This window comes from Tenrec ecaudatus, chromosome 1 (assembly GCF_050624435.1).
Source record: "Tenrec ecaudatus isolate mTenEca1 chromosome 1, mTenEca1.hap1, whole genome shotgun sequence".
Classification (NCBI taxonomy): Eukaryota; Metazoa; Chordata; class Mammalia; order Afrosoricida; family Tenrecidae; genus Tenrec; species Tenrec ecaudatus.
The window spans coordinates 58,695,338-58,719,889 of NC_134530.1; the positions used below are offsets into that span (position 1 = coordinate 58,695,338).

Below are 24,552 nucleotides of genomic sequence, written 5' to 3' on the forward strand. Positions count from 1 at the left end.
CAGTAGACAGGGTCTAACTGCCCTGTAAATCTATACAGGAGTGGAAAGCCTCTTCTTTCTCCCTGGGGCAGCTGGTGTGTTTGAACTGCTTGCCTTACTGCTGGCAGCCCAACTAGTAACCCTCTCAGCAATAGAGGAATGACGGTCTACTAGGTACTATTACTGTGAATGAGCCTGGAGGACATTACACTAAGGGAAAGAATTGGGCCCCCAGAGACCTCATCTTTTATGATTCCATATGAAACGTCCAGAAAGAAATCCATAGGAAGTGAACTGGTGTTTGCCTAGGGCTGGGAGAGGTGGCGGGAGAAGGGGGTGACTATTAATAGGGTACAAAAATGGATTAGAGTGACAGCTACACAACTCTTTGAATATACTGAAAAACGTATACTTAATATGGGTGGATTACATATCTCAATAAAACTTTTTTTAAAAAAAGAATGAGGGCAAACTAGAGATGTTTTTGGAACAAACAAAACCCAATTACCCCCTGACTGATCCTCACCGACTATCCAACAGATAGAATACAAAAGCAAAATAAAGCAAACCCAGAAGTAAAGACTGCGATGCAAGACGCTGGGTGAATAAAATTCTCTGTACGTATGTGAGTAAATCTTTTAAAACATTGACCCATTAAAAAGAAAATTGTTTAATGGGGGAGGTAAAGGGGATATGAAACAATGGATAATCTATAAACAATAGGACATTCCTCACCGAACGGTCACGAGGAAAGGATGAGTCACCCAGGGTGCAGTATAGCATCAATGAAACTCACAATATTCCTCTGGTTCTTTGAGGCTTCCTCACCCCCTACCGTCATGACCCCAGTTCTACCTTTCAGTTCTGGCTAGACTGGAGCATGTGCACTGGTACAGACAAGAGCCCTGACATACGGAATCCAGGTCAGATAAACCGCTCGGGAACAGAAAAGGGAATAGCCATACCAGGAGAGTAGGGGGAAGGTGGGGGAAGGAGGGGAGAAAGGAGGAACCGAACACAATGATCCATAATATGCCACCACACACACACACACAAACACCCCAGGGGGACGAACAACAGAAATGTGAGTGAAGGGAGACAACAGTCGGTGTAAGATATGAAAACAATAATAATTTTTAATTTATCAAGGGGTCACGAGCAGGGAGGGAGAAGGGAAAAATAGGAACTGATGCCAAGGGTTCAAATAGAAAGTACATGTTTAGAAAATGATGATGGCAACATATGTTCAAATATGCTTGACACAATGGATGTATGGAATGTTATAAGAGCTGTAAGAGCCCCCAGTAAAATGTTGGGTTTTTTTTAATACTTGATAATATGGCGTGAAGGGGGTTGGAGTTAAAACATTCTGTTGTACTCGTTTTGTTGGGTAGAATTTCATTAACTTTACCCAAACCCAAAAGTCCTCTGCCATCAAGTCAATTCTAAGTCATGGCACCTCTGTAAGACAGAGCAGATCTGCCCCTTTGGCTCGCTGAGACCTGAAGTCCTTACAGAACAGATAGCTTCACCCTTCTCCTAGTGCTCGGCTGCAGGTCCAACCCAGCAGCTCAGTACATCACCTCCAACCCCACCAGGAGGCCTTCTGGTTTCCTTGAGACTTTGTTAAATAGATATATATTTACATATATGTATATAACTTAAATTTATAATAGTTACAGATATATAGTACTTATTGGGTATAAGATAGCTTTTTTTTTTTCAAGGATGATAGCTTGTTTCATTGGAACTCCAAAAATATGAATGTCTCACACAATAACAGCAAACATTTTGCTTTTTAAAGTGACAGCTCTTAATGTAAGGGTACTTAATGTAAGCTTGCTGAAACTACTGCCTGTAACATTTCATAATTGACAAAATTGGAGTCGAGATACAATTCTTGATATAACTACCTGACTTGTAGTTATATGTCTTTTAAGACTGTCCACTAGAAAATAAACTAAAATATAATGCTGTTTACTGAAAGGATAAGGACCAAAAAAGAAAGAAAGAAATATCCTTCAGGGTCTTTCACTCATTGCATCAATTAAAATGCATAAGGCAGCGTCCTTCTCTATAATCTGATCTCTCCTACGACTGGAGGTTTCCCTTTGTTGTCCACTGCCCAATGCAATTGCTGCCATCATCAGCATGCATGGGCTCTGCTTTAACTCTCACTCCTGCTTCTGAGTGTGACGGATCATCAGGTACAGAAGCCAAGCGGTTCTGAATCATCTCAATGGCTCTTTCCAAGTGCTTTTGAAACCTCTCAGCCATTTCAAGACGTCAAGACGTTGACATGTCCGTACCTCCATCATGACACGCAATGTCTCTCTTGCTTGATGGGGTCAGTACTCATTTATAAGATGATGCACATGGACAAAGAGCAGCCTAAGATCTTCTAGCTTCTCTTCTTGTTTTATACTGCCATGACTCCTTATCAAGATATCTAAGAGATCTAAGAAATTAATAAGGATAGACATATTGAGTTTTCTCAGTTCTTTCTTATGATCACCCTGCATAGGATGAAGCCGTTCGATGCCCTGACTTTCCAAAGGGTGAATGATAAGATCATCCCATTGGAACTGATTGCCAAACATCATATAACTATCTTTTATTGGAGGCGGTGGCTTGGGCGCGAGGCCTTCCTGAATAGCTTCACCTGCATATTCCTTAATGTACCGCATTGGAGGGGGTGGCAGAGCGCTGACTTGCTGTGGTCCACCCGCGGAGGAAGGTCAGGAACCTCGGCGCTGGGCTTATGCTAGCAACCGCCTTCACCGCTGCCCTGTAAGACAGCTTTCTATGCATGAATAGATTCAGGCAGTTAATCTTCATAGTAACCTAGTAAGGGAAACTAATATGATTGCATCCTACAGAGTGAGAAACTGAGGTACAGAGACTCTAAACGGCTTTCCCTGGATCACACAACCAGTGAGGAGAGCAGTCACGATACTGATTCACATGACATAGAGCTCCCAAACCAACAGATTTGGGGTCAGTAAACTATTGTCCACAGTCTTAATATGGCCTACTGCCTGTTTTTGGACAGCCAACAAGCTCAGAATAGATTTTACATTTTTAAAGGGTTGTGGGAAGAAGAATGTAGCACAGTGACTATATACAGCGTGCAGAGCTTAAAATATTTACCGTCTGACTCTTCGCAAAAAAAAAGTTTGACGTCGCTTATAATAGTCAAGGAGGAAGGGGAAGGAATAGGAAAGGGGCGCCAGAAGATTTTATCAAGATTTTAAAAATAAAGAGTTTGATGTATTCAAGGAACCAGCGGAGAGTAGTTGAAACCTACGGAGTGAGACAATAGGTACCTGAGATGATACTGAAAAGCAGACAGCCACTGAGCAATTTGTGTAAAAATTTCAAACGAGAGCCTAATTCACCAAATAAACTTTTAAGGAAAACACACCAAAATCTTAGTTTTCAAAAAAGAGACAAGAGGAAGTTATAGTAATCTTCTAGGCCCTGGTAAGGGGTCAGTTAACGTTGGGGCTTAACACTAATGAGAAGCTACTGAAAGATGGCAAATAAAATCACAAACGCCACAGCTGAACTTTAGCCTTATGTCTTCGCACAGAATATACTAGAAGGGGGTAAGAATGGGAGCCTGCAGATCCGTTTGGAGGTGGTCGAATACATAAAGTGAAGATGATGCCCAAGACTAGAACGATGGTAGCAAACGCAATAAGGGGGGAAGAATTTTGGCAAAATGCTGTTTTCTTTTTAAATTACATACTCTCACTTCAGGGTGGGCTTTGAAAAGCCTCCTGCACCCCCACAATCTACCTCCTTTACCCGTCAGCAAGCTAACACGTTGATGCCAACACCCACACCCAGAAAGCCAGTCCAGGGCTCACTTCGTGAGAGACGGCCTGATTGTTGGCTAGAATCCAGACACGCCTGTGTTAAGTTCACAAACAAACTGGCCTGGCAGACCCCATTAATGGACCTGATCTGGCGCCCGGTGATCACTAGCATTCACAGTTGTCTGTGGGGAGTTTGTTGTAGAACCTGGCCCTAGGCTGATATCAGTCACACCAAGATACCATATATGTTCTGGTTTTCGGTACATGAAACCCACGGTTGATGAACTTATAGGGACAGCAAGTAGAATAAGGGTTTTGGGGGGTAGGGGTTACAGTGTTGGGGGGATGTGGTAAAAGGGAGACGTTGTCAAGGAGCCCAGGAAGAAAACGACTGTCTAGAAACTGATTGTGGTAGCAATCGTACAGTACTGCTTGATGTGATAGAACTATGGATAATATATGTATTAACTCCCAATTAATAATAATTTCTTCTTTTTTAAAAGAAGGCAGATTGTTATGAGTTAGGCAAGGAGAAGATGAGGCTGTCTGCTCCCATTAAAGATCTCCAGTCCTTAGAAAACTTGTATGGGATAGTGATGAGTTGGAATCAACTCGATAGCCATGGATGAGCTATGTGTTCGGAGTTCTTGAAAGGAACAAATGGTTACAACTCAGTGCCCTCCAGTCGATTCTGACTCATAGTGACCATATACGACAGGGTAGAACTGCCCCTACCCATTTACAACCCTGTAACTGTTGTTGTTGTTCTTGTTGTTTGGTGCCATTGAGTTGATTCCAACTCATAGCGACCCTTCGCACAACAGAGCAAAACACTGCCTGGTCCTACACCATCCTCAACATTGCTCCTGTGCCTGAACCCATTGCTGCAGCCGCTGTGTCAGTCCATCTCGTTGAGGGTGTTTCTCTCCTTTGCTGGCCCTCCGTTTTACCAAGCATGATGTCCTGCTCCAGGGAAAGGCTCTCCTGACAACATACCCAAAGCATGTAAGACAAAATCTCACCATCCTGGCCTCTGACGAGCACTCGGGCCGTACTTCTTCCAAGGCAGATCTGTTTGTCCTTTCAGCAGTCCATGGGACTTTCCATATTCTTCTCCCGCACCGCAACTCAAATTCATACATTCTTCCTTGGTTTTTATTCACTCTTTAGTATAACTCTTCCTCATGAATTCTTACAGGAGTAGAAAACCTCATCTTTGCCCCCAAGGAGCAGCCAGTGGTTTCAATCTGCTGACCTGGAGGTTACGGACCCAATGCTAACCACTATGTCACCGGGGCTTCTAGTAGGTTCAAACCTATTCAGGGGCACCTGGAAAGAAAGGTCTAAAGGTCTGCTTCTACAAGGTCATGGTCATGGAAACCCTCGGGAGCAGTTCTATTCTGCACACACAGTCTCCGTGAGTGAGAATTAACTCAGTGGCTACTGGTTTGGTTTGTGTGTGTGTTTATTTGGCACAAGTTCAGCTCAAGTCTCTACAGCCCCTCAAATGTCACTGGCAGGTGGACAACAGGCTTATCAGATGAGGGGAAAGTCCTTGGGGCCTGGACACTAACTGCACTTACGTGGACTTCAGGTGCCTCCTGCCACTGGCCCACTTTAGGTTTGGATGCTCTGAGGGCCCAGCAGGGGGGTTGCCTCCCAGTCTGGCAGAGTGGATGATCAGATGGATTCTGAAGGCCCAATGTTGAAATTGACTCCTAGCTCTATCATTTGTCTACCTGTGTCAATCTTGGGCATATGACTGTATCCCATGCACAACAGAATTGGGCCAATGTGATCCGTAGGGTTTCCATTGGCTGGTTTTCAGAAGTAGACTGCCAGGTCTTTCTTCCTAGTCCCTGTACCCTAAACACTTAGTTCATCATCTGAAAAGTGAGGTGTCATTTCCATTCATCTCTAGCTTACAAGGTTACTGGGAGGATTAAATAACAATTCAATGAGATAACCTCTATGGAGCATTTAGAAGAGTTATCTTGCATGTGGAAAGAGTTCAATGAGTGTTAGCTATGTTTGTTCAATCATTGTTACTATGGAGGTAGAGACTAATAGGGCTCTTTCAGATCATGTTGTCCCATTGTTAGGATCATGCTACCAGTTCTCACCAATAGAATGTGGGTGGAGTGATGTATGTACACACTGAGCCATGTACACTCTGCACCACGCACCCTCTCTGTTTGCTGGAGGATGCAAAGGAGGACTCTGATACTAGAAGAAGATGATGGAACTACAATGTGGAAGGAGCCTGGGTGCCTGGGTGACTGCATGGAGCAGAGCTCCCCCTACTTCAGAGGGCTGTGACTTAAGCAACAAAATGAACCTGGACTGCGGCGAGCCATGGAAAGTTGAGGGTTGTTGTTGCTGTTTTACAGGTGAGGCTACCTGACTAACTATAGGTAACTAGCATATTTGTTCTTGCTGCTGCTTCTGTTAGCTGCCATCAGGAGGACCACCCCCTCCAACTCGTGGCTATTCCATACATAACAGAATCGGGCCAATATGATCCATAGGGTTTTCCTTGGCTGATTTTCAGAAGTAGACTGCCAGGCCTTACTTCCTAGTCCTCTGTACTCTGGAGGCACCACTAAAATCTGTCCAACATCATTACAGCATGCAAGCTTCCGCTGACCGACAGGTGGTCATGGCTACACCTCAGGTGCATACCTGGGTCTCCCACATGGAAGGTGAAAATGCTCCCACTAAACCATCATGCCTGGCTGTATCTATGTGGATCCACTACTACACTGCTCTGTACTCATACACAACATCCCACTCGAAACACAGTTCCTCAACAGCCCCAGGTCTTGCTAGGCTCAGCCCTGTTTCCACCCAGGCTCTCTGCTCACACCTCCATCTTTACTTCCTGGTACAACCCTGAGTCCAAAGTCATCCATGGACCAAGTCCCTCTGACACCACACTCCAAGGTCTTAAAGGGCACCGCTCTTCCTCTAGGCAGGGAGGCGCAGTAGAATGAACACAGCTTGGAGCTTGGAGCTTTAAAGACTCTACAAAGGACCAGCCATGTGATCTGGGCCCCGCGAGTCCATCTCTCTGAGCCTCCGTGTGCCCATCTTACTGATAATGTCTTTGAAGACATTATCTTCTTCACAGGGTTACAGTGAAATCAAACTAGGTGATGGATGTGTCCGCAGCTAACAACGCCTCCGGCAAAAACAAGTCCCTCGGAAGACCCAGAGCTCTACTTCCCTCCTCCCCGAGAGCTACCAAGGCCCGAGGGTGCTTACTACGCCAAGAAAAATATATAACTATAATTCTAGAGGGAAACCCCCAATGACAAAATATATCTGAGATAAATCTCAATATGAACAAACAAAAATATACAGGAAATGTTGAAAACCAGATCAGGCCCAACATGCATCAGAGGTGCGGGAGTTAACTGACAAGGTTTTACCCATTTAAGTCAGATTTACCCTTTTGATCTTCTGTAGTCATCTCTCCAATGCAGTCTGTTTGGTAACCAGTTTCTTCCCATCCCTCTATTATGGACAGGGGGAAATCAATGGAGGCTTTTCTCATGTGTAGAGCTCACAAATGTACCTCAGGTTCCCACTGTCACCCATAGCCTTCTGCAAACCAGAATCTCACAGTTTAGGCTCTGACAGGATTTCCTCCTTTGGCCTCAGATGATATTATTTGCAGTCCTTCGGTCACTGATGTTGGTGTGCTTCTTCCATGTGGACTTAGCTGACATCTCACTTAGATGGCTACTTGTTTGGAAACAAGCCTTTAAGACCTCAGATGCTATTTGATCTGATAGCCAGGCACCATCTGATTTCTTCACCACACTTTGCTATAGATATAGCACCCATATCTTCTGAGTTCCCTTCCTGAGGGTAAGTAGCAGGCAGGGCCGTGCTGTAAGAACTAGTTGTTCTTAAACTGGAGCTAGGATTTAGTGCTACCCCCAGAAGCCATTCCTGAATCTATATTTTTAAAATCTGCCTTTGGATCCCTGTAGAGACCTCCTTGTAGATTGATGGTACGGTCTTGTAGATCATCTCCCTGGGGCATAAAGATCTTTGGTGAATATTGTCATTGATTAGGCCCTGATACTAGTTTTATTTAACTGTTAAAACAGGATGTAGAACACCTCATCTTTCTCCTGTGGAATAGCTAGTGGTTTCGAACTGCTGATCATGCAGTTAGCAGGCCAACAGGTAACCACTATGCCACCAGGATTCCACCATAGGCTCCATCTTCTCTTGATACGTCCACAGATTGCTCCTGCCAGCTGCTCTGTGCCAGGCAGTGTGTTGGGCCTGCAGACACAAAGACAGAGAGACCACGTCCTCAAGGGGCTCAGAGGGCAATAGGGCGGGCATGTGACTCGTTAGCTACAGTGCCAAGCAGAATGGATTCTGTGCTGTCTCCGGGTCCTGTGCCTGACTGGGTCACACCCCTACTGCCTTCCCCCACCCCACCACCCAGCTCGGCTGTCTCCCGGCACTGAAGAACCCCAGCAACAGCCAGGCGCTTCCTGAAGCTGCTGTTTCTCTTGGCCCCCAGGGTGGGAGAAGGTGCCAGGCAAGGTGGAAAATAAGGCGGGGAGGGGGCCGGGGAGCAGCCTTTGCCAGGCCTGGCAACCTGTCCCTGTCGCAGGGACCAGAGGGGGCTGCCCCTCCACCGTCCACCGCCTGTCCAGACTATTGTTCACTTGTTGTGACAGGGGGATCGGCTGGGGCTTGCACACAGGGGCTTCCTCCCCAGCCTGTCGTGCTTGGACAGCTGGAGGAAACAGGCACCGGGAGCCAGCTCTCCGCTCCAACAACAACAGCCCGGGCTGCCCGCTGGCGGCCTCGCTAGGGGGTCGCCCAGGAGCCAGAGAGGCCACCCCACTCCACCTCGCCACTGACAAAACATGTTTGCTTGTTTTCTGCGAAGGAGGCAGTGCATACCCATCCTGAGCAAACACAGGCGCAGATAAGCCGGGCCCTGCTGCCATCGAGGGCTACGGAGGCAGAGCCAGGCGGAGCCCAGGAGGTGGCTCGGGCCAGCCGGCCAGGTTTGGAGACAGACAGCGGAGAAGCCAGCTCCAGGCCTCTCCAAAGGGAAAGCACGCAACCCTAGTCTGCCTTCACGGAATACAGGAGACCTGGGGCTGCCGGCCAGAGACCACTGCTGACTCCCAAAGCAGGGCTGCTGCCTGATGCAAAGAATTAAAGAGGCTGGTTTGGGTAAATACTAGGTCATATTGCGACAGCAACCAAAAACATATGAATGATTACAAGAAGTATGTACGAGTACAAGTGTGTGCTTGTGTGTGTGTGTTATATGCACATGCACAAGGCCTTTTCAAAAAGTTAGTGGGAAAATTCCATTATCTTTCCATTGCATTCTCCCATGAACTTTAAAAAACTTGCCTACGTGTGTATGTGCATGTGTGCAATTGCATATATATTCATGCACATAATGAAATCAAAACTCACTGCCATCAGGTCCGTTTCAACCCCTGGCACCCCTACAGGACAAGGTAGAACTGCCCCTGTGGGTTTCTGAGACTGGAAAGCTTTGGGGAAATGGAAAGCCTCACCTTTCTCCCACAGAGCCACCCTGGGGTGATTTTCAACTGCTGACCTTGAGCCTCGCAGCCCAACATGGAACCCACTATGCCACCCGGGTTCCCACACATAATAAAGCACATGTGCGTCTCAAAGAAGCACCGTCAGAGGGACTTCTTAGACATAGCCAGGCCCCACAGGATCGGTTTCCTGAGGCTGAAGCTTTAGAACTAGAGTCTTGTGGGGCGACGCAGTCAATTGACATCGTGGAGTTTTCAACTATTTATGTTCTATGCCCTAGTTTGAGGTGTTAAAAGTTTGCAAATAGCCCTCTGAGATCCAACTCTTAGTCTCTTCTCATCTGTAGCAGACGAGAAAGGAAGGGACCAAAGACTCAGAGAAGAGACCAATCTACAGACTCCCAGTCTGCAGGGACCACAGCTCCATCGACCCTGAGACCAGCAAAACGAGATGATGCCGGCTACCACGAGGCCATTAAGACCAGGACTACGATAGATGGATTATGATTGAATTGGAGGGGGAAATGGAACATAACAAATAACTCTGGCTGAGAGTAGAAGACCCCCACTTCCCCTTCCCCCGCCTCAGCCCACTGCCCAAGGCTACCCCTGAAACAAGATACCCCTTAAACCTCGGACCCAAACTACCCCCCGAGGTCACCTTATAGCTAAATAAAAAATTGATTTATAAAATAAAGAATATCACCAGTGAGGACTGCCCACCTTTAACAAGCCATCTACAGGAGACCAAATGGTCAACCGTTACTCGAGATTGAAAGGTAAGGGGACAGGGAAATCAGATCAATGGAAACAAAACATTCAGAATGGAATCAACGAGGAGGTTGACACATTGTGGAAATCTAGCCAACATCAGTGGACAATCTGCGTAATAATTGGTCAATGGGAAACAACGGTGCTGTGTAAACTTCCACTAAAAGCAATGTAAAATATTCTTTACCGTCATGAACCCTCAAAAGTGGAAATGCACCCCTTTGCTGGGTGCCCATCCCCACACAGCGCCACTGTCTGAGCATTCTCAGAGCCCAGGAGCAGCACAGAGTGCTGCCCATCACCACTTGCAGATGAGGAGTCTGAGGATCTGAGAGGCTGCGTGACCTGCCCCTGGGCACACAGAGATCAGTGACACAACTAGAATCTGACTCATTGTCTGCCTGACCACAACGTCCATGGTTTTCACCAGGCCCTCGCCACCCCCTGGCCCACTTTGTTGCTGGTGAGTGCCTATCCAGTTGGTTCCGACTCAGTGACCCTACGTACAAAAGAATGAACCACTGCCTATGACTGCAGCCACAGTGTCAGTTCTTCTCCTTGAAGGACAGCCTCTCTCTCTTTGACCCTCTACTTCTCCAAGCACCATGTCCTTCTCCAGGGCCCGGTCCCTCTCGAGAACATGTTCTTAGTAAGTGTGATGCAGTCTCGCCATCCTTGCTTCTGAGAGGCAATCCAACTGTAACTCTTCCAACACAGATGTTTGTCCTCCTGCTAGTCCGTGGTCTATTTAACAGACTCTCTGCCAACACCATAATTCAAACACACGCATTCTTCCCTGATCTTTGTCTGCTGTCCAGCTTTCTCGTGCATATGAGGCGACTGGAAATACCACGGCTTGGATCATGCTCACCTTAGCCCTCAAAGTGACACCTTTGTCTGTGAGCCTTTAAAGAGATTTCGTGCAGCAGATTTGCTCATTGCAATATGTCATTTGAATCCATGGTTGCTGCTTCCAGGAGCCTCATCCTTGTAGGGGTCTTTAATGGGCAAGGAGTCCTTGTGGGGAGGGATGTGCAAACAGTTAACACACTGTGGTAGTTACATAATCTGGTGTCCATTGGGGACTTGCGAGGATTAAGAGTGAAGGGGTGGAGTCTAGTCTGTCAATCTGGCCATAGCCAATGATACCTCTGTGTGCGCATGGCCTTCCCCTGAGGATTCTGGGAATCCCTGTATTTCCTCCTTGGAAGCAGGAGTTTCTCTCTCTCTCTCTCTCTCTCTCTCTCTCTCTCTCTCTCTCTCTCTCTCTCTCTCTCTCTCGGCTCAATCCCTGAGAGACTCTCTACTGACAAGACAAATGAAGCTATGCTGATGGCAGTGAGCGCCCTGGACCTGGAGAAGCCACGTGGAGACCCCTGCCGGCGCTGAGATGCTTACAATGCCACTGGGTCCACAAGATTTCCCACCCACTGGCTGTGATCTCCCTGCATTTGACATCATTGCATGTGTTTCATGAGTCTGAAGAGGACTTTATAGATTGGTATTGGACATATGGGCTAATATCAGACTTATGGACTTGATCTGGACTGGACTGGGATGTTTTTTCAATGTTCAATTGCTCTAGTATATAAACCTCCTCCTTACACACATTTGACTGTTCATGAATTTGTTTCTCAAGTCTACCCAGACTAACGCACATACTCAACTGCTAATTAAAAGACTTTAGGCTTGAGTCGACTCAGAAGCACCTCAAAAGAAAGGTCTGGTGACCTACTTCTGAAACGCCTGCCATTGAAAACGCATGGGCCACCATCTTCCTTTGAAACACATGGGGCTAGTCGGCATCGGAATCACCTGTACTGGACTAGCTTACAGAGAGCTTTCTTTTTTTTAAATAAATCATTTTATTAGGAGCTCATACAACTCTTATCACAATCCATACATACATCAATTGTGTAAAGCACATTTGTACATTCGTTGCCCTCATCATTCTCAAAACATTTGCTCTCCACTTAAGCCCCTGGCATCAGCTCCTCATTACAAAGTGCTTTCTAAACTACTGTATTCATTTCCTGAGACTACTATAAAAGTTACCACAAACTTGGTGACTTAAAATAATGGAAATTTACTGTCGCATCATTCAGGAGGCTAGAAGTCTGAAGTGGAGGCATGGACAGGGTCATACTCCCTCCAGAGGCTGTGGGGGAGCCCTGTGCCTGGCTACTACTTCCAGCTTGTGGTGGCTGGTGGAATTTCAAGATGCTCCTAGACTGAAAGCCACATCACGCTGAGCTCTGCTGCCATCACCACAGCTGTTCTCCCTGGGTGGGTCCTCTCTGTCCCTGAGAAGGACACTTGTGGGTGCATTTAGGGCCCACCTGGATAACCATTAGGTGCCCTGGTGGCACTATGGGATAAGATTGGGGCTGCTGACTGCAAGAGTGGCACTTCTATCAATGACTCAGGGAGATAAAGATAAGTGAGGGTGTCTGCTCCCATAAAACTTGACAGTCTCGGCAACCCTAAGGTCACTATGAGTCAGAATCAACCTAGAGGCAGTAGGTTTAGATTTGGTTGGAAATTTAGGATAACCTCCCCATCACTTAAGAACCTTAACCTAGTCACATATGCAAAGATCTTTTTTCCCAAACAGAGAGGGATTGACAGGCTCTGTAGATTAGTGACTTATCTTTTGTTAGCTACCGTAGCTACTATTGGGATCCTTGTTAGAGTAATGAGTTACAAGGTAGGCTGCTAACCTCAGGGTCAGCAGTTCCAAACCACCAACTGTCCCCTAGGAGGTCTTCTACTCCCATAAAGAGTTACATTTTTAGAGACCCACAGGGACATCTGTTCCTTGTCCTACAGGGTCACTATGAGCCAGAATCATCTCAATGGCAGTGAGTTCTTTTCTTTCTTTCTTTCTTTTTTTCTGGAACAGCTACTATCTCATTTTTTATCAGGAACCTCCTAACAGGGCAGTAAAGTTAATGTCTCCATTTGGGCTCCTCCAAAAGCCAACTCAACTGTAAATATTTCGGTACAAAATACTTTAGTTGTGTCACTGCCCCCAGGAAATTCCCTTGGGGGGAAGGGAGGTGCGTTAGCAACAGGAACCCCTGTGGACACATGAGGCTCAATCCAGCCGGATCTCTGGGAAACAGAGTGGTGCACAGAGATGCAGAGAGTAGTGTCATGGTTAGCCACACTCAGTTGCTAACCGAAAGGTGGGAGAAAAGACCTGGAGATCTACTCCATAGAGATTCCAGCCTAGCAAGCCCTATTGGGGCTGGTCTCCTCTGCCTTATACAGCAGCAATGAGTCAGAATGGACTGGACAGCACAGCACCCACCTATTGCTGCTTGAGGGCAGCTTCCCGGTGGCCTTAGCGCCCTGAGCCTACATACTGCCCTGTGAGTGAGCTGGGCACTCCTGCAGCCAGAGAAAGTCATCGGGCAGAAACCCGCAAGTCAACAGGAAAGGTCATGGGCCAAAGGGATATGGGTGGAGCACTGACAGCGCCTGCTGCGCTTACCAAATCATTGTCCCCGTTTCATAGCGGTCGCCCCACCCCCCACCATCCCCATACCGTGTGCATGCGGAGACTTTCACCCAGAGACCCCTCTTCTGAAAATGGTTGCCATCCAATCAACTCCAGTTCACAGCAAACCCACAAGTGTCACAGGAGAACTGTGCTCCACTGCGCTGTCAGTGGCTCGTTCTTCTGGAAGCAGACCACCAGGCCTTTCTGCTCAGATACCTCAGAGTGAACTTGAACTGCCATCCTTACAGCTAGCAGCTGGACATACTAACCCTATGTGCTACCCAGGAACTCCAGGCCCTATTCCAGTCAGAAAGGGGAAGACAACTTTCCAGGGGTCATGCCCCTGCCATCAAGCCCGCAATAGTCTGACTCCTTCAAAAGGTCACAGGCCTGGCCATGCCCAATCATCTGACTCTGTTCAGAGAGAGTCTGTGTCTTCTGGTTCTTCCAGCCTCCACCATGGCTCTCCATTCTCGTCAAAGACACCCTCCCTCTCCATTCCAAAAAGATCGGGCAGTGTTTATTTTCAGTCCTTTCGAGAGAAGGTCTTTTTTTCTTTTTTAATCATTTTACTGAGGGCTTTTACAGCTCTTATCACAATCCATACATAGATCCATTGTGTCAAGTGCATTTGTACGTATGTTGCCATAATCTTCTCAAAACATTTCCTTCTGCTTGGGCCCTTGGTATCTGCTCATTCCCCACCCCTCCCTCATGGTCCCTTGATAATTTATAAATTTTTTTTCATATCTTACACTGACCACTGTCTCCCCTCACCCACTTTTCTGTGGTCCCTCCTCCTGGGGGGGGCGTGTTATATGTCGATCATTGTGATGCTTGATTCTCCCTTTTTAAGAGAAGGTCTTAATATTACTGTCAGGAGCCACCGAATCGATCAGACCCCAAATACTCTTCAGGATTTCTCTCACTAGGTCCAGGGATTCTTGTGCAAAAGGGATCCCTTGTGGCCTGCCCACTCGATCCCAGAGTTCCCAAAATGGGTATACAAGCAAGGTCATCCTAGGCCACCACTGTACAGAGGCAAGCTTCAGGAAATCAAATGATAGACTAATATTGAGAACTATCTTCTAATCCCAGGTCTTTAAAGGAAGCAGTGCTCACCCTGCCCCTGGAGGTGGGATGGGGGGGGGGGCAGGTGGCTATAGCAGTTGCTAAAGAAACCACCGATTGTTCATATGTAAGTTCAGAATAAAGCTAAAGAAAATCCACAAGAGTCTAAATATAACCTTGAGGCTATCCTGTCTGAATTTTGAGAACACCTCAAGGACAGATTGACACACTGAACAGTAATGACAGCAGACCTGATGAGCCGGGAGGGTATTGAGACCATCATTCTTGAAGAGAGAAAAAAGGTTATTAAAAAGACAGGAAAGAAAAAATTAATTAGAAAAATGACAGGAAAGAAAAGATCAAAGTGGATGTCAAAAGAGACTCTGAAACTTGCTCTTGATCATAGATTAGCTAAAGCAAATGAAAAAAAGGACAAAGCCGAGGAACTAAATAAAATTTTCAAAGAAAAAGCTAAATATTATAATGAAATGTGCAAGGAGCTAGAATTAGAAAAACAAAAGAGGAGAACATGCTCAGCATATAAACTGAAAAACTCAAGAAAAACTTTAAGCCTTGAATTGGTGAAAAGATTATGTAGGAAAAGCCTTGACTTGATTGGTACAGGAAGCATCTAGAGAAGGCAGCAAGAACACAGAGTCACAGCACCAAAAAGAACTCGCTGGCATTCCACCATTCAGGAAGTAGCAAATGAGCACAAACCAATGGTGCCGAAGGAAGATCAAGCCGCACTGAATGCATTAGCCACAAACAAGGCTCTAGGGATTGATGGAGCGCCCGCTGAAATGTTTCAGCAAGCTGCAGAAGCACTGGAAGCACTTCCGCATCTATGCCAGGGAAATTTGGAAGATAGCTACCTGGACAACGGACTGGAAGGGATCCATATTTGTGCCTATTCCCCCAAAAAAAGTGACCCGAGAGAGTGCTCAAACTATAGAAAGGTGTCACCGATATTGCACACAAGTAAAATTTGCTGAAGATCATCCAACAATGATCACAGCAGTCCATTGACAAGGAACTGCCAGAAATTTAGGCTGGATTCAGAAGAGGGTGTGGAGCAATGGGTATCATTGCGGATGTCATTCGGATCTTGGCTGAAAGCAGAGAACACCAGAGAGATGTTTGCTTGTGCTTCATTGACTGTGCAAAGGCACTCGACTGCGTGGACCTTAATAAACTGTGGATGACCTTGAGAAGAATGGGAATTCCAGAACACTTCATTGTGCTCATTCGGAACTTGTGCATGGATCTAGAGGCAGTGTGCAAACAAAACGAGGGAACACTGAGTGGTTTAAAATCAGGAAAGGTGTGTATCAGGGTTGGATCCTCTCACCATATTTGTTCAATCTGTGTGCTGAGCAAATCATCAGAGAAGCCGGGTTACATGAAGAAGAGTGCGGCATCAGGATTGGAGGAAGGCTTATTAACAACCTGAGGTGTGCAGATGATACAACCTTGCTTGTAGAATATGAAGTGGACTTGAACCACTTGCTGATGAAGATCAAGGATGGTGGTCTTCAGGATGAATTACAACTCCATGTAAACAAGACCAAAATGCTCACAACTTGACCAATAGGTAACATCATGATAAATGGAGAAAAGGTTGAAGTTGTCAAAGATTTAGTCTTACTTGGATTGACAATCAATGCTCACGAAGCAGCAGTCAAGATATCAAAAGGTAGGAGCCCCAGTGGCATAATGGTTACAAGTCAGGCCACGATCCCCAAGAGCTCAAAAGGCATGTTTTGCATTGGGTAAAGCTACTGCACAAGACCTCCTTAGAGTATTGAACAGCAAGGATGTTATTTTGAAGACTAAGGTACACCTGACCCAAGCCATGGTAACTTCCACTGCATCATATATATGCATGTGAACGTTGGAAACTGAATTCGGAAGACCGTAGAAGAATCCGTATTTGAATTGTGGTTCTGGAGAAGATTACTGACAGTACCAAGGACTGCTAAAGGAACAGGCTAATCTGTCTGGAAGAAGTGAGGCCGAGTGCTCCTTAGAGGCAAGGACGGCAAGACTTTGTCTTTCATACTTTGGACATATTGTCAGGAGAGATCAGTCCCTGGAGGACACCATGTCTGGTAAGATGGAAGGGTGGCAAAAAAGAGGAAGGCCCTGGACGAGATGGATGGACACAGTGGCTGCATCCATGGGGTAGGCATAGGAACAATTGTGAGGATGGCGCAGGACCGTGCAGTGTGTCCTTCAGTTGTGCATAGGGTCACTGTGGGAGGGAGCCAACTCAGGGACGCCTAATAGCAACAAGTGAGAGCCCTGGTGGAATACTGGTTAACTGAAGCCACCAGCCCCTCCCCCACAGAAAGATGTGACAGTCTGCTTCCCTAAAGACTTGCAGTCTAGGAAACCAGATGGGATCCTTCTGCTCTGTCCAATTATAGGGTCCTTGTGATCCAGGATCACCTTGATGGCAATGGATTTGAAAGGCTCGCTGGCTCCCTAAAGGAACCCTGGTGGCATAGTGACTTCCACTCCAGGGGGGGAAGATGAAATTGTCTGCTCCTGCCAAGATTTAAAAGTCTCAGAAACCCAAAGGGGGGGGGCGTTCTATTCTGTCCTATAGAGGCCCTATGAGTTGGGATCAGCTCGATGACTGGGCTTAGTTTGAGGTTTGAGGGTTCCCTGGATGTGTCAAATGATGATACACTCGATCACTAGCTGAAAAGTGGCCGTGCAGACCCATCCAAAGGTACTACCAAGGCCAGGCCAGGCAGTCTGCTTCTAAAAAGCCACAGGCTGACAGCTCCTGTGGAGCAGTGCGACTCTGCCATGGAATTGCCGTGAGTCAGAGGCAATTCAACTACAGTGACAGCAGCAAACGCTTTGTTGCAGGCCCAGCACAAGTCAGTGAGCTGCAGAGGGAGGAGGGACCCAAGCCTGCCAAACCCAACCCCCACCCCACCCCTTTGATGTCATAGCCCTCCCTAATCTTCCCTTACTGTCCTCAGCACTATCTTCGCTCTGTCCTTATCCAGCGACACACCTGCTTCCTGCCCCCGGCATACCTGGAGCACAGGCCTGAGAATTCAATCCAAAACGCCTTGGCCTCCTGCCCGCCAACCTCTAGGCCATGATCTCCCAGTGGTCAGACAGCACAGCCCCACAGGGAGCTCTGGAAGGTGACTTCTCACCTGTGTGTTGCGTCCTCAGTCCAACCATGAGCGTCTGGGAAATTCCCAGGAAGGAGGCGTGGCCTTTAGCTTCATCACTCTCTGAAGTTACCTTACGGATTCACATTGGTTCAGCGTTGGTTTTCCTCCACTAGGGAGCGTGTTTCACAAGGGCAGAAATGGGGACCATCTAGCTTCCTGTATCCCCAGCACCCATGTATTGCCTAGAAGTGGTGGGTTCTCCACAACGATAGATTGAATCCAAAGAAGTTTGAATCAATGAGCTGACTTCAGTCTCTGCCTTAGCCCTATAGGCCCAAGTTCATGCTCTTAGTCCCAGAGGACCACAGCTCTTCTGCCACCCCACCCTCTGACTATCAGCAGCCGCAGTGGTCTCCTGCCTCCTCCCTGCTCAGGGTTCTGTGTCACCATGCCTCTGGATCCCTGGGTCCTTTGTCCTTGGTTGGACTTTCTCCTCATGGAGATCTGTGCATAATGGAGCAAAAGGTTCCCTGTCCTGTGCCACCACCATGATGGGCCAGTGACACCCCGAAAGCTTTCCTTGGCTGACTGTCGGGTAGACTGTCATGCTTTTCTTCCTGTCCAGCCTTGGCTGAAAGGTCCACAGAACCATGTTCAGCATCACAGCTACAAGTGGGCATGAGGTGCACCGTCCGGGGATCTTCCACTTGGAAGGTGAGGTTTCTACCCATGAGCCGACTGTGCCCCCATTTGTCCCATGCTAGCACCTGTCAAGTCCATCGGCATCTCCAGGAGGGAAACACCAGAGGTGGACGAGCTGAGTATTTGAGAGCTAGGTTTCTAAAACCGGGTAGCTATAGGACTGCGGGCATTAAGGTTTCACTTCTTTTCATCAACGAAATGGCAGCAATATTAATACCCACGTTGCCGGGTCCTTATGGGGTGCAAACAGGGAGCCAGGTGCATAGTGAACACTTAGCAGTGTGTGCCATGGTGAATGTGAAATGGAGAGACTTTCACCATTGTCCCAGAGAGCCTCCAACCTAGGCAGTATCCTTGAGCCCTGTAGGGATCCTTGTGGAAGCTCTTGAAAACTGAGGTTTGCACAGAGCCGAGTTTGAAAACCATTGGCTAAGCCACGCATTCTGCACTGCACAACGACTCCAGTGCCTCACTCTCCGCTGTAGCTACAATGTGAGTTTGCACTTGTTCACGCCAAAGAGGTAGAGTCTGTTTCTCCAGCCCTTGGAGTTGAGTTGGCATCAACCCAATGGCACTGGTACTCATTGTGATTTGCCTTGTGGACTCCTCCAACTCACAGATGCAGTACCAGTGGCATTGTGTTACTCCTGAGCCAGGTCTCCAAGGGTCTTGCATGCTTCCATCTGCTTGCCTAGGCTAACTGTGGGGGGATGACAGGCATGGGGAGCAGAGTCGAAAAATCCCCAGGCACCCCAGCCAAGGCAGTATACATCCGTCAACAACCATCTACCTAGGAAAGACCAGGAGAGCTGCCTATCCAACCCCGAGCTAACCATAGCTGTGTGTTCAAGACAGGCTTACTATTGTAAGTCCTTGCAGCTTTATAGCTCCTGTGCAGCAGAAGTTGGCTGATAAATACCCATGCAGGTTTAGTCCCATTGTTCTCTATCCTCTCTACCAGGAACTAACCCGCCTCTACCCACACACCTCCAACAAAGGATACCTGGTTACCGTCAGAGGCAGCCTAGTCCAAAATCTTTCCATAGGTTGAATCCAGAAACATCCGTGTGTGTCTCTGCCCTTGGGACAACTTCCCAGACTCTCACTCTCTCTCCTTGTCCCATCTCCGTGATCGTCTGGATCCTGCCAGCATTTCAAACACAGCCTGCCCAAAATAAAACGCTGCATTTTTCTTTGCACGGGGCAAGAACCTCTTGGTCTCTGGAGCCTCCCTTTTCCCCATTGAAACAGTAGCAAAGTTGTAATGATGTGACGTCCTCAGAGTCACATCTCACTGTCCCAGTGGTGGCCTAGTGTCTCTGACCTGGAACCCTTCAACACTTACCCCGGGCCCCCAGTCACAATCTCATCCCTCCATCCCCTCCTCCACACCCATGGTGGTACTTCATCCATCTTTCATTCAGAAAACACTGCCCAGCATTTACTCGGCTCCAAGGACTCTGCTAAGGTTAATGAGACAATGGAGACAATGGCACAGCCTCTCTACCCCCGAGGAGTTCAGCTAATCAAAGGCCTCAGAATCTACCTTATTAGCCCAACGAGCAGCTGATGATCAGACTTAGACCAAGCGCCAGAGTGGAACTGTGCTCCACAGAGCTCTCAGTGCACACATCACAAGCCTTTCTTCCCAGGTGCCTCCACATTTTTGAGCACATGAAACATTTGCGCAACCCAAGAGAAAAATGCACCGGGAGTCAGTTGATTCCAACATATCGAAACCCTGCAGAACAGAGTAGAACTGCTCCGTGGGTTTCCAAGTCTGTAAATTTGTATGGAGTCGAAAGCCTCATCTTTCTCCCGTGGCACTGCTGGCGGTTTCAAACTGCTGACCTTGTGATCAGCAACTCAACACATAACCTACTATGCTCGTAGCCATGGGAAGACGCAAGAATGAGACTCAGAGATAACCCAGATTCAGCAGCAGTTGCTCCAACTGAGGAGACAATATGAGCAGAAAATCAATGCAGAATGCTATTAGAATTACTGGTCCCTGCTGCCCCTGGCATGGCCTCTCTGAATCAACTCTCTGCTATCCTGTTAGCTTTGGGTCACTGTTATGAATTGAATTGTGTCCCTCAAAAACTATGTGCCGACTTGTCTAGGCACAATTCTCAGTATTATGCAATATTAGGCATGATTCTCAGTAGTATGCATTATCCTCCATTTTGTGATACGATGTAACTCATCAAATGCTAACTTCTACGATATTAATGAAGCAGGATTAAAAAGAGTTGTGTTAAGGAAGCAAGAGGTAATCTACGGGATTCGTTTCAGATATCAAAGAGATTGAACATGTGAGCAGAGATCAGAGGGACCTTAGTACCACCAAGAAAAAAGAGCTGGGGAAAAAAAAGAGCTGGGACCAAAGCTTGTCTTTGTACCCAGGGTCCCTGTGTTGAGACCCTCCTATGCCCAGAGGAAAATTGATGTCAGGACATATGAAGATCGACAAGAAATTCTGGGCCCACAAATGTTAAAGAAGCCACGGACCTTTCCGCCATTTATTTCAACATTTCTCAAAGCACTGCAATGGAACATTACGGAAATGAAAGGACTCAGAAAGATTCTGTCATCGCTTAAGTAGTTGGAGAGCCATCAGATAACATGGACTTGTTCATTAATTTCAGGACTTCTTTCAGTCTTTAATACTCCAGTGTACACTGAGGAAGTTTGGCCAAGGGTAGGGGAAGAGATCATGCAGTCTTCTCGGTTTACTTGACCATGCAGCCCTGTAAGACTGATGTTTGACAGACCACACCTAAGGAATCTTGATCTCATCCAACCCTCTCATTTTCAGTGGAAACTGGGGGACTTTCCTGGCCTTACCAGGTCTGTGGCCTGCCAGTTTAAGATTCAGAGGGGCCTGTTTCCAAGGAGAGGAGGTAAGGACAGAGGTAGGGATCTGGGCCAAGTCAGACTCAGCCCAGTGCTGCCTTCCCTTGTCTGTCTTCTGCCTCTATGAGCTCATTCCCCCAGGTGCAAATGAACAATGCACACCTGCTAGGCCTGGGCCCCGCTTCCACCCGCAGGAAACTCTGTCCAGGAAAGAGGGGAGAACAATCACAGGCAACATTAGGAAACCCAGACCCAGATCCCAGCTGCCTCCTGACCAGAAGTTCGAGCAGAGTACCCAGCAATGTGCAACACTCAGGATCTGATTGCAAAGCGGGGCTGCTGAGCCGATGCAGGCTCTCCATGTGGCTGTGTAACCTTAGGGAAAGCAATCACATTGTTCTCTGAGCCACAGCTTCTTCAATTAAAAAAATAATAAAAATAAACCTGTGATAGGTTTATTTTGCCAAGTAGGCCTCCATAGGAACATGGGGGTGGAGTTTAATCAGGTCAAAGCTTGCTTGGAGGGGTGAGATAAATGCTTTCGGAGGTCGGCATCCCATCTCTCTTTCTCCCTGGTGATCAGACCAGGGTGCTGCTGCTTGAGCTAGTTCTTTCCCTCAACTGTGTGCTGCACTACCTGTGGGCCGAGCCAACCCGTGGATCATGTTACCTTGCCATGCATCACTAGAGTTATGGCGCCATCGGGACCTGCTTTGCCATGCTGCCGGTGGATCGTGTCATGGGGCCTCCTTTGCTCAGCTCCCTCGCTGCTAACGTATCGTGCCCCACCCTACTGCCTGCTTCCTGTGGGCCTACTCTGCCTGTCTTGCATGAGAGGAGACTGCGGTCTGCTTCCTTGACCTTGGACCAGCAGCCCTGGTGAGTTGAAGGACCTTCAGTACATTAACTGTTCCACAAAAGTGAGTTGAATTGAGCTCTCTGTACTGCTGTGTGGACTAATAAGCTGTTATATTTCTTCTCACTGTATAAACATATAAATAATCATAAGTGCCCTGGTTTTGTTTCTCTAGAGAGTCCTGCCTAACACAGCGGAGATGCTTCAAATGAAAGTATTTGGTAAATTTGAAGGATTCTTCGGGTGTGATGAGTTCTTGTTATACTAGAAGTGCAATATGAAAACAAGAGGGAAATGGTCCCTTCTTTCTACTGTTGCTGTTGCTAACTGACCTTGAGTCCACTCTGTGGCATGATCAGCTGCAGACTGGGCCACCGTGAGCCATGGGGCTTCCGTTGGCTGATCTTCAGAAGTCAGTTCCTAGACCTTTCTTCCTACTCTGTCTGAGCCGGGGTGCTCTGCTGAAGCCTGTTCAGTATCATAGCGACACGGCAGCCTCCACTGACAGCTGAGCGGAGGCCTAACAAGAAGTGCGTCGGTCGGGAATCAAGCCCAGGTCTCCCACCTGGAAGATGAGAATTCTTCCACTGAGTCCCTACTGCCTCGTGTTCTTAGTGGGAAAAAGAAAAGCCCCGTTACTGTTGATTCCAGCTCTTAGAACCCCCACAGGACTGCGTAGAACTGTCGCAAAGAGTTTCCAAGACTCTACATGTTAACCGAACCAGACTGCCACATCTTTCTTCTATGGAGCGGCTGATAGGTTTTAGCCGCCAGCCTTTCAGTAATTAGCCAAGCACTTACCCACTGCAACCACCAGGGTTCCTATTGCTTATGAAAGACCCTGGAAAAGACTTGTTGGTAGTTCACAAGCGCCCCGGTGGCGTAGCGGTCACCGGTTGGGCTGCTAAATGCGAGCTCAGCTAGTTGAAACTACCAGAGAAAGCTTCCACCTTCACCTCCTTGTCCTTTTTCTTGACAGACCAGTCACTGAAAATACCCTTCCCCTCATTCACCTAGTGCACTTCTATGCATCCTTCAAAACGCAGATAAGGTGCCACCTCCTCCAGGAAGCCCCCACTGGCGTCTGTCTTCTCCCTTCAGGCTACGCAGGGAGTCTTCATCATGACCTCCCTCCCAGACAGTGGTCTCCCCAGATAGATCATGAATATGACTTCAGGGCAGGTTCACCTGGGTTGAGCGTTAGAAAGCGTGGCCCAGCTTTCAAAGACCCTTGCTGTGGAAAGCTTCCATTTGGCCTGTTGTCAACCCTGAAAGAATTCCCATGTCTTCACATCTCCCCGAAAGAGAGTGCATTCCACACGGCAGCCAAGGACTGTAGGTTCAGGGAGCTCTCAGGATCTTGTAAGGAAGACAGATGAGATGTGTGTCCCATAGTATGATCCCCCAAATACCTACTCCTTCAACATGTTTCTTCCCCTGCCTCCTTCCCTGTGCCCGTAGTCCTGGGGCAGGCGGAACAACAGCCCCTGCCCCATCCCCCCTACACTCCAGGATGCCCACATCCTAATCCCCAGAGCCTGTGAATCTGCCAAGTCACATGGCAAAGGGGACTTCCCACTGCAGATGTGAGGAGACGGTTCACCAGTTTACACTGAAACCGGGAGCATCTCCTGAAAGACCTGGGTGGGCCCAGAATCATCCTGGAGTCCTTGTCAGGGAGAGAGGGTGGCAGAAAGGAGGAGGTCAGGGTGAGGAGATATGGGGACCCTGTCTCCCATCGCTGGCACTGAAGGTGGGGGAAGGAAAGTGAGAGCCAAGAGATGCTGGAAAAGGCAAGGAAATGGATTCTCCCCTAGCGTCTCCTGAGAAGCACAGACCCTGCAGGCTCCCAATGTTGGCCCACTGAGACCCATTGCAGACTCCTAGCCTCCAACAAGGCTGGATAGCTGTGTTGGTTTCCCCAGCTATGCTTCTGTTCCCATAGGACAGCAGTTCACAATCTGTGGGTCGTGATCCCTTTGGGATTAGAACAACCCTTTCACAGGAGTCTCCTGATTCATCACAGTAGCACAATGACAGTTATGAAGTAGCAACGAAAGTCATCTTATGGTTGGGGTCACCACAACAGAAGGAACTGTGTGAAAGGGTCGTGGCAGGAGGAAGGTTGAGAACCTCTGCTCTATGACTATCGCAGCAGGAGCCCTCCTCAGGCCCTTGCCCCACATCTTACCCAGGCTCTTCTCGCAAACAATTCTATTCCGGCCCCAAACCAGGCACACCTCCCTGTGGCTGCTCACCCCGCCCTCCTTAAGAGGCATGTGAGCAGCTGCTA

The 24,552-nt window shown here is 47.7% G+C and overlaps 1 pseudogene; it reads right to left on the minus strand.

Annotated features, from left to right (window-relative positions):
* Nucleotides 1–2,000: 2,000 nt before the first annotated feature.
* Nucleotides 2,001–24,552, minus strand: part of LOC142423173 (mediator of RNA polymerase II transcription subunit 7-like) — a 32,748-nt pseudogene continuing 10,196 nt past the window's right edge.